Source organism: Notolepis coatsorum (genome assembly GCF_963971535.1).
Source record: "Notolepis coatsorum genome assembly, chromosome: 11".
NCBI classification, from domain to species: Eukaryota; Metazoa; Chordata; class Actinopteri; order Aulopiformes; family Paralepididae; genus Notolepis; species Notolepis coatsorum.
Window position 1 is genome coordinate 6594722 of NC_140175.1, and position 9399 is coordinate 6604120.

The 9399-nt window shown below is 41.2% G+C and overlaps 1 long non-coding RNA gene across 1 annotated transcript; it reads left to right on the top strand.

The window, feature by feature from the left end:
- The first annotated feature begins 1318 nt into the window (after positions 1-1318).
- On the top strand, positions 1319-4988 carry LOC311236804. The gene is made up of 3 exons (XR_014620251.1): positions 1319-1639; positions 2836-2928; positions 4876-4988. It is a non-coding gene; the product is annotated as an uncharacterized lncRNA (long non-coding RNA).
- Positions 4989-9399: the final 4411 nt, after the last annotated feature.

Below are 9399 nucleotides of genomic sequence, written 5' to 3' on the forward strand. Positions count from 1 at the left end.
GAATTGTTTGGGGAAAAAAAGAAAAACATCGTGATGCGTATCGTGTATCGCCGAAAGGTCAGAAAATATCGTGATATCATATTTAGGCCATATCGCCCAGCCCTAGTTCAAATGTATCTAGCAGTAGAGTCTTGAGGCGCTCATATTTGTTCGTCGCCGGGGGATCAGTCAAAAAACCTACCACTCGAGCTGCGGTGGAGCTGCCCAACACTGCCACCGTGTGGTTGTACCGGTCGTCGTCGTCATCCACGTTGCTCTTGTTGAAGTTCGCCTCCACAATAGCAAACCATGCAGCCGGAGTCGACTCCCAGAACTCGGGTAGCTTGAGCGTGGGCGTGTGTGCACCACATGCTTCCCTGACGGGGGATGGTGATGGCTGCCGATGGCCAGAACGTCTTCCTCGTCCGGACATTTTGTAAGAATGTTCGTTCGCTGATTATTGTACACAATTCGCCGTAACAAAAATCCACGTTGGGGTCACCAGTGTAGTGCCGGATGAAAGAGGAATAAACGGAGGTAACGGAATGCTTGTTTAATGTACAAAGCCACGTCAGTCAACACAGAACAACAGTACATGTAATCGCCAGCACAGTAATGAATGACAACAGCGAGTGCCACCGCAATAGATGTCCCCTCTGGCCGCGGTGCCAGATTAGTAGTTCCCTCCCACTACACAACACAGTCAGAGGAGAACACGAACCAATAATGTAGTCACTACAATATCCCAGTTAACGGTATTTTTTTTTAATGATTCGTTATAAATTGAGGAAGCTGAGGGAGCGCGGAAGCTGAGGAAGCGCCGCGCGGCAGGAAGGGGGCGGGCTAGCGTAGGGTCACGTGGGCGTCGTGGCCAATCAGAGGAACCCGGAACCTGAGCACCGTTGTAGAAGGGATAGAGGCACGCGGGCGCCTAAAACCAGTTGCGTGATTACGAAACCTAGCCGCATTTCTCTGAGACGCTCTCTGATTGGCACTGACTGACACTCTCTGATTGGCCACTGACGCGTTTGCCCAAACCGTGACGAGCTGTGTCTTTGCCCATTTCCACGTCAAACAGCCTGCAAACTACCTGGCGTTCTATCGCCATGCTCTAAGACAAACTCTAACCTTAACCAACTTCGAAAGAGTGCCTAAGCTTAACCAGTGTAGAAACAGGCGTCGGCCAATCAGAGAGCGTCTCCGAGAAATGCGGCGTGCATATGTAATCAAGCTGCCGTCCCACGATTGGCGCACATGTCACATGACCAGAAACGTGCGTGGCCAATCAGAGCGCAAAACGGGAACGCGGAAATACGAGTGGTTTGGCAAGAGAAGATGGCCGCGCGTCGCTGTTAAAACTAGCAGCTAACGTTTCTACAGCCATACTGTTTACATTGAGGAGCTTTTAACTCGCTTCTCTGGTTCAAAAGCGTTATCAAAGGACAAGTTAAACACAACACATTTGTGATCGATCGGCCACCGTCAACTCCTCCGTGCAAACACGACTGACTTTGAACCCGATTGTGAACCAGATCAAGTTGCCTTTGTTGTGAGTCGGACCAGAGACATCCACGTTGGAGACAATGAAACGAGTCTCTTGCTAACGTCTCTGTGGAGAACTGTACTGGACCAAGACTTCACATCTGGAACCACAACATCTGTAAGTACAATTATGTTCACATTGTTTTCCTCGTATTGCTCCTTCCTTGCAGCAGCGGCTCGAACGGAACTGTTGCGGCTACATGTTGATTGATTGAATGATTGAAAATTGTATGAACAGATTGCAGAATGGGTACAATACAGTACGGCTCAATACACACAATTGTTAAGGGGATGCAGACCAGAGAAAGACTTTCGTCTTGTTTACATCAATCAATCAATTCCATCTTCAAAATTGATAAAGTAAGTGCCGATGGACACCATAATACGTAAATTAACACTTGTGTCTGTGATCAGTACATACATTTTTTTTATTTTTTTTTATTTATCCAGGAATGTCCCATTGAGATACAAGATCTCTTCTTCCAGGGAGTCCTGAACTATCCTAACATACGAACTATCCTACATGTCTGATCAGTACATAGAACTATCCTACATGTCTGTGATCAATACTAGAACTATCCTACATGATCAGTACATGGAACTATCCTACATGTCTGTGAGTGATCATACTAGAACTATCCTACATGTCTGGGATCAGTACATAGAACTATCCTACATGTCTGTGATCAATACTAGAACTATCCTACATGTCTGTGATCAATACTAGAACTATCCTACATGATCATACTAGAACTATCCTACATGTCTGGGATCAATACATAACACTATCCTACATATCTGGGATCAGTACACTTTTTCACACCTTAACGACACAAAGTGATCTGCTCTTGGTAAGTCATATTGTAACATGTCCCATATCCAATGTGTGGTTTGCTAAACCTTGACTAAACCTTCTCAGTTTGTGATTGTTCTGTTCTGTTAGAACAATCATATTTTATGTTGCATGGTTTGGAGAGCTAGGAGGCTTCCTTAGAAGAGACTCGGAGTTCAGTGTAAAAGTGAGAGTAAGACAGACTAAAGTAAACATTTCCTTTTCCCCCGTCGCAAACCGTTAATTCAACTTGTTAGGAAGTGGAGGCTTCCCTCATTTAGATTAGATTAGCTGTCATTATACAGCACAAGTACACTACAACAAAAAGAAGTTTGGCAGATTTAGGCAATTTTTTCTGTACATGAACCATGACATGAACGTATCTTTTTCTCTTCACCTGCTGTAATTTAGCCTTCAGTTTTTTGGCAAATAATCCACTGCGTCCACCATGATGGATTTGTGATCTTTGTGTCAACGTCTAGAGAAAACCCTAATGGATTGTCCAGACGTCCACACGCTTCCCATCACCCGTGACAACAAGGATGGTCTTCTGGACATAGACAAGCTTGCCAGAGGTGATCATTTTACCTCTTAATTTACATTCTCTAAAGTAATTTTGTTCTTAATTTCTATCATTCCTAAACACCTCATGGATGTCAATCAATCTACATTTTATTACAGACCCAGGGTCCATATAAAAGACAGGACAATACATAGAATAAATTACATATAAAAGCACAATAAAAAAATCACAGTTTAAAATAAAATACAGATTAATGTCTTGCATAGAGACAACTGTCTTTGTTTCCACTGCTGTGATTGAAGGACAAAACCAAGATGAGCTCATTTACAGAGTAATTTACCAGACAAACACATGTATACGATTTCTTAAGGCAGCTTGGGGAGGAAGTCCTGCAGCCACAAACATCCTACTTGCACTACACCATCTGACCCTCTTAAGTAATATTACCATGACATCATTATAAGCTACTTGTTTCTCTAAGCTTGCTTTTTTGTAGTTTGAGTGCAGTATAGAGTGGTGTACAATATGCTCTGGACAGAGACATCTTCACTACATCTGTACACATAGTAAACTAACTGAGAGAACAGAGACATCTTCACTACATCTGTACACATAGTAAACTAACTGAGAGAACAGAGACATCTTCACTACATCTGTACACATAGTAAACCAACTGAGAAAACAGAGACATCTTCACTACATCTGTTCACATAGTAAACTAACTGAGAAAACAGAGACATCTTCACTACATCTGTACACATAGTAAACTAACTGAGAGAACAGAGACATCTTCACTACATCTGTACACATAGTAAACTAACTGAGAGAACAGAGACATCTTCACTACATCTGTACACATAGTAAACTAACTGAGAGAACAGAGACATCTTCACTACATCTGTACACATAGTAAACTAACTGAGAGAACAGAGACATCTCACTACATCTGTACACATAGTAAACTAACTGAGCGAACAGAGACATCTTCACTACATCTGTTCACATAGTAAACTAACTGAGAGAACAGAGACATCTTCACTACATCTGTACACATAGTAAACTAACTGAGAGAACAGAGACATCTTCACTACATCTGTTCACATAGTAAACTAACTGAGAAAACAGAGACATCTTCACTACATCTGTTCACATAGTAAACTAACTGAGAGAACAGAGACATCTTCACTACATCTGTTCACATAGTAAACTAACTGAGAGAACAGAGACATCTTCACTACATCTGTTCACATAGTAAACTAACTGAGAGAACAGAGACATCTTCACTACATCTGTTCACATAGTAAACTAACTGAGAGAACAGAGACATCTTCACTACATCTGTTCACATAGTAAACTAACTGAGAGAACAGAGACATCTCACTACATCTGTACACATAGTAAACTAACTGAGAGAACAGAGACATCTTCACTACATCTGTTCACATAGTAAACTAACTGAGAGAACAGAGACATCTCACTACATCTGTACACATAGTAAACTAACTGAGAGAACAGAGACATCTATTATCCACTACATCTGTACACATGGTAAACTAACTGAGAGAACAGAGACATCTATTATCCACTACATCTGTACACATAGTAAACTAACTGAGAACAGACACCTTCACTACATCTGTACACATTAAATTAACTGAGAAAACAGATATATTCACTACATCTGTACACATACTGTACTAAACTAACTGAGATAATAAGGACATCAGTATTTCCCCCAACATAGTGTATCTTCCCAAACATTGACATAGTATTTCCCCCAACATAGATATATTATTTTCCCCAACATAGACATAGTATCTCCCCCAACATAGATATAGTATTTTCCCCAACATAGACATAGTATCTCCCCCAACATAGATATAGTATTTTCCCCAACATAGATATATTATTTCCCCCAACACAGATATAGTATTTTGCTGGCTTGTTGCAGTGTTCTTGCTTGATGCAGACATTGGCTGTATATATTTGTATTGTCCAGAGTCGTCGGAGGAGGATGAGGAAGAAGACGATGAGAGCGATGAAGACTGGAACTCACATAGTGGACTTGCAGCAGAGGAAGAGAAGGGAGGGGGGGCGAACTCAGAAGATGAAAGGGGTAAAGAAGAGGAAGGTGAGGCAGAAAGTGAAAAAGAGGAAGGTGAGAATGACGTGGGATGGGAATACATTATTAAGTCTAAATTATATTAAAACATTTGAATCTTGGATAGTTAATCAAGCTTTTAAATATTTAGTTTCAAAAGTGTGGCATTATGACGGTTCTCTCAGTTTCAGAAAAGGACACAGACTGGTTTGTAATCCAAGGTTATGAGGAGCTTGGAGAGAAAAGTGGAGCTAAACTACAGACAAGACTCTTGGAAATCCCACTGAAGAGATTGTCAGCGGTAAGATGGGGGAAAACATATTACATTGGGTGTTTTGCATAATCCATTTGCACATTTTATATAAACTTTTACATGATACAAATATAGATAGTGTATTACATAATATTTTTAATAATTGCTTGCCTAGTGTAGGATTAGGGTGTTTCCAGCCTTATCAACCCGTCATCTGGCGTTGCGTGAAGTCTGCGTTGTGTTTGCTATTTGTTGGTTGATGGCAATCTTACTGGCTGTCACACACTGTGTCACCCTGTCGACGCATCCGTAAACAGAAGAATTACGCTGGAAACGTGATCTCTTCCTTGATGGTTATGTTTATTTTCATAAACATAAGGTCTCGTACAAAACAAAACCAATTGAAAGTCTTTAAAAGGTGAAGAAACTAGATTAATAACTTCTATCGGTCTGTGTAGTGGCCGACTGTCACTCCCCGATAGTGCTGACAGGCGTCACGATGCACCCATAATTAGTTCTCTACTCGGTAACACAGTTTGTGATGTAAATATAGAAGAATGTCCAAGTTGCGGCTGGTACGGTTTACAGGGTTTTATTGTCCAAAGAAGAATGAATAAATGGTTCAATTAGAGCAGTTGTCAGTTGCTCTGTCTATCAGTTCCAAACAGTGAAACAGGTAGGAAAAATGAATCTCCATAACAGGTGCATGAATTACAGTGATTAGCTAGGTTACTTATAGTAGGTGGGGAGCCCCCTAGAGTTCAAACATAAATAAGACACTAAACAATAATATAAATACTAGAAGTCGGTTTCTGCTTCTACACACCGGGCGGCCCCTTAACACATTGACTGCCACGCTTATATCCATCAATGTAGGCTCACTGCCACCACTCTAAGCCTATGGAGATGTTCACCTTCTTTGCAGGGCTATAACTTTTTAAATTGTATTGCTAAATTGACATTACTATGGCCCATTCAACATCGATTATCTATCGTTCAGGATGTGGGAACGATATACTTTTTCATTCATATATTCTTCCAAAAATACAGTCTAGAATATAAGTATGTTTTTATCGTTTTCTGCAGTAATTCCTAGAACGTGAGTTATAGGCATAAACGCATATATAGATTATCAACTGCCGTTTATTGGCGATACACGCTATATTAAAAATTTCAACTGTACATGATCCTAAACGTTATGACTCGTCATGTGCGGATGAACGGGGGGGGGGGTCGTTTATAATGCCGTGATCGTCAGTAAATGCTTTATGTAGTATGGGTTGATTTATTGATCAGATGGTTTGTAAATAAAGAAATGTACAATCGCCTTGAAAATAACGTTACTGTCCTCTTACCGTTCACCGATGAGACTGGAGGAAAAAGATCCCACTTATTTGATGCAGATCGACTAGATCCATTTCCGGTTTGTATGGCGCAATAAACGCCCAAATCATATCGATTATTGAGTTATTGCAGCGATCCATGCACGCCAGTGTGTGTCTGTAGTCCCGCAACATTATGTGACTGCCGGACGGAGTTTCCAGATGCACAGATCACAAGATCCATTTCCGGCCCGATCATCCACCAGGCGGCGGTATTGAAGCGTTGCACTGTTGTGCAAGCTCCCACTATATCAGCAGAGGATGGGTGGCGGAATTATGAATGCCATGGCGAAAAAAAAAATTAAATATGATGTCAATAACGTCGTACGCCGTGATTTGGCGGAATTCGCATGACCAGCAAACCCGTCGTACAACGTGAATGGCGGTGGATGTGTTAATTTGCATTAAAACACAATTACAAAAAAATATATATATATGTATTAAAGAAGCTACCGACATAACCAATTTCAAATCATAGTTCTAAACACAAATAAGCTTGACTGGGTCCTCGTTTCCACTTGTCCCTGTGCATGGGAAGAACAAATTAGTTAGTGATTCAAATAACAGTCAAGGTAGCTCAATAACATTCAAAGTATTTCATAGCACTAGGTAGGCATATAGCCAATGTCTATTCAATGTTCATTGGTTGTGACTCCATCAGGGTTAATCAGGACTGTCTGTGGTAAGTCGGTCAGGAGGTCTCTGCCATTCTTTCCCAGGTTTCTTTAAGCCGTTTCCTCTTGTAGTTCCTTCTCTTGGAAACTTGGTTATTTTGTTTTTTTATGGTGTATTTCATGTCATCTTCTCCAACACTCTTATCCTCAGTAGGTCTTTGCAGAGTAGAGCTACGTTTTGGGAGATGCACTTCTATGCTGCCGTCTTTCTCCTCTTCAGGACGGTGCCGCTTGGTTAGCCTTTTTGGACTGGCTGCGACTGCTGTTGTCCTGCTTCTTAGAGCTCTTGCTTCAAACACTGGAAGTTCAACAGTGATTTAGTTATGTGCATCTTCCTCTTCCTCTGCTTCATTCTCTGAGGAGCTGCAGTCGGGCACATCTGGTACACTCTTCATCTGTGGAATCATCTGATGCCTCTCTCTCATCATCATTTTCCTCCTCGTCTTCATCAGGTGTACATGTAACAGACTTAATGGTTGGTTTTGCTGGTGCTGTTTCAGGTTCTTCTTGCATTTCATTTGCAGCACTCTCTTCCACAGCTGCCACACTGTATTTCTCCTTTTCAATGTCTGACACAGTGATTTCCTCTGTCACTGCCTCTTCTTCTGTGGAAACAGACTTTAAACAATCATCTACATTGCTTCGAACAGTGTCAACTGCCTCAGCTGAGAATGCTTCTGTGTTGTCCTCTGCAGACTTCAGTAGGGCATAACTGGTATCCCTTTGCTTGAATGAAAGTGCAAGTTGATAATGTCCATCTCTTTCACAGCATAGTTCGACATAATCTCCACAAACCTTTTGTCTTAAACAGACATTTCCTTATTTTCCTCAACACCGTCCTTCTCTTTGTTTTCATCATCGTCGTCCTCTTCTTCATCATTGTTGTCCTCCTCCTCACCGTCCCCATCATCATCATCGTCGTCTGGTTCATTCTGAGGAACTGTCTGGGAAGGACCCAGCAGGTCACCTTCAACCCACCCAATCCACTCCTTGGAGGGAACATGAGGCACGATCGCTTTGTCGTCCTCTTCCTCATCATCGACGTCATCATCGTCTTCATCCTCGCTGCCCTCTTCTTCATTGCTGTCCTCTTCTTCATCGCTGTCCTCTCCTTCATCGCTGTCCTCTCCTTCATCTTGCGAAGTTCAAGGGGGAGTTTACGTAATTTGTACTCGCACTCCTTGGAGCTGAAATCAACACAGTGATTAATAAAAACATTATCAGCATCATTATTATGATATTCATTGGCTGGTTCAAAGCTGCGCCTCTCAGTCAAGACTCTTATCGATGATGCTTGCTTGGCTGCTTGCTTGGCTTGTCTGTTTTTCAATTCCAATGTTTCATATTTCAAATCTCTTTGTTGTTTCTCAAGCTCTTGTTTTTTCTTTAAATTGGCAAAGCGTACCATTAAGCTTGCCTTTTCAGCTTCAGCCTCTCTTAGCATAGACAAGGCTGTCTTCATACCTCCATGACTGGTTTGCCTCTTTCTCATCTTGGTTTCAGACATTTTGTTATTTATTCTTTGTCTGTTTTCCAATTCATATTTCAAATCACTTTGTTGTTTCTCAAGCCTGGTTTCCAATTCATATTTCAAATCTCTTTGTTGTTTCTCAAGCTCTTGTTTCTTTAAATTGGCAAGGGCAGTTTCATATTTCAAATCTCTTTGTTGTTTCTCAAGCTCTTGTTTTTTCTTTAAATTGGCAAGGCGTACCATTAAGCTTTACTTCCGGTCGGGGGGTTCCAAAATAAAAGAGCGACGTCTATAGCACCGGAAATACGTTTATTTTGTACATTATCTAACGTTAACACGAACCTAAACTAACATTACAACTAACCTAAAGTTAGTTTAGGTTCGTGTTAACGTTAGATAATGTACAAAATAAACGTATTTCCGGTGCTATATAGACGTCGCTCTTTTATTTTGGAACCCCCCGACCGGAAGTAAAAATGTAGCCTCGTTATTTGCTTTAGTGTCCGGTTGTTGGTTTTCGTTAGCTAGCAGCATATCAACACCAGCCATGGGAATACTGTTTTCTAAATTGGGGAGGCTTTTAATAGTCAATGTAAGAGGATTTGAAGGCATGGTATCCATAAACTTCAATTGGTTTGGATC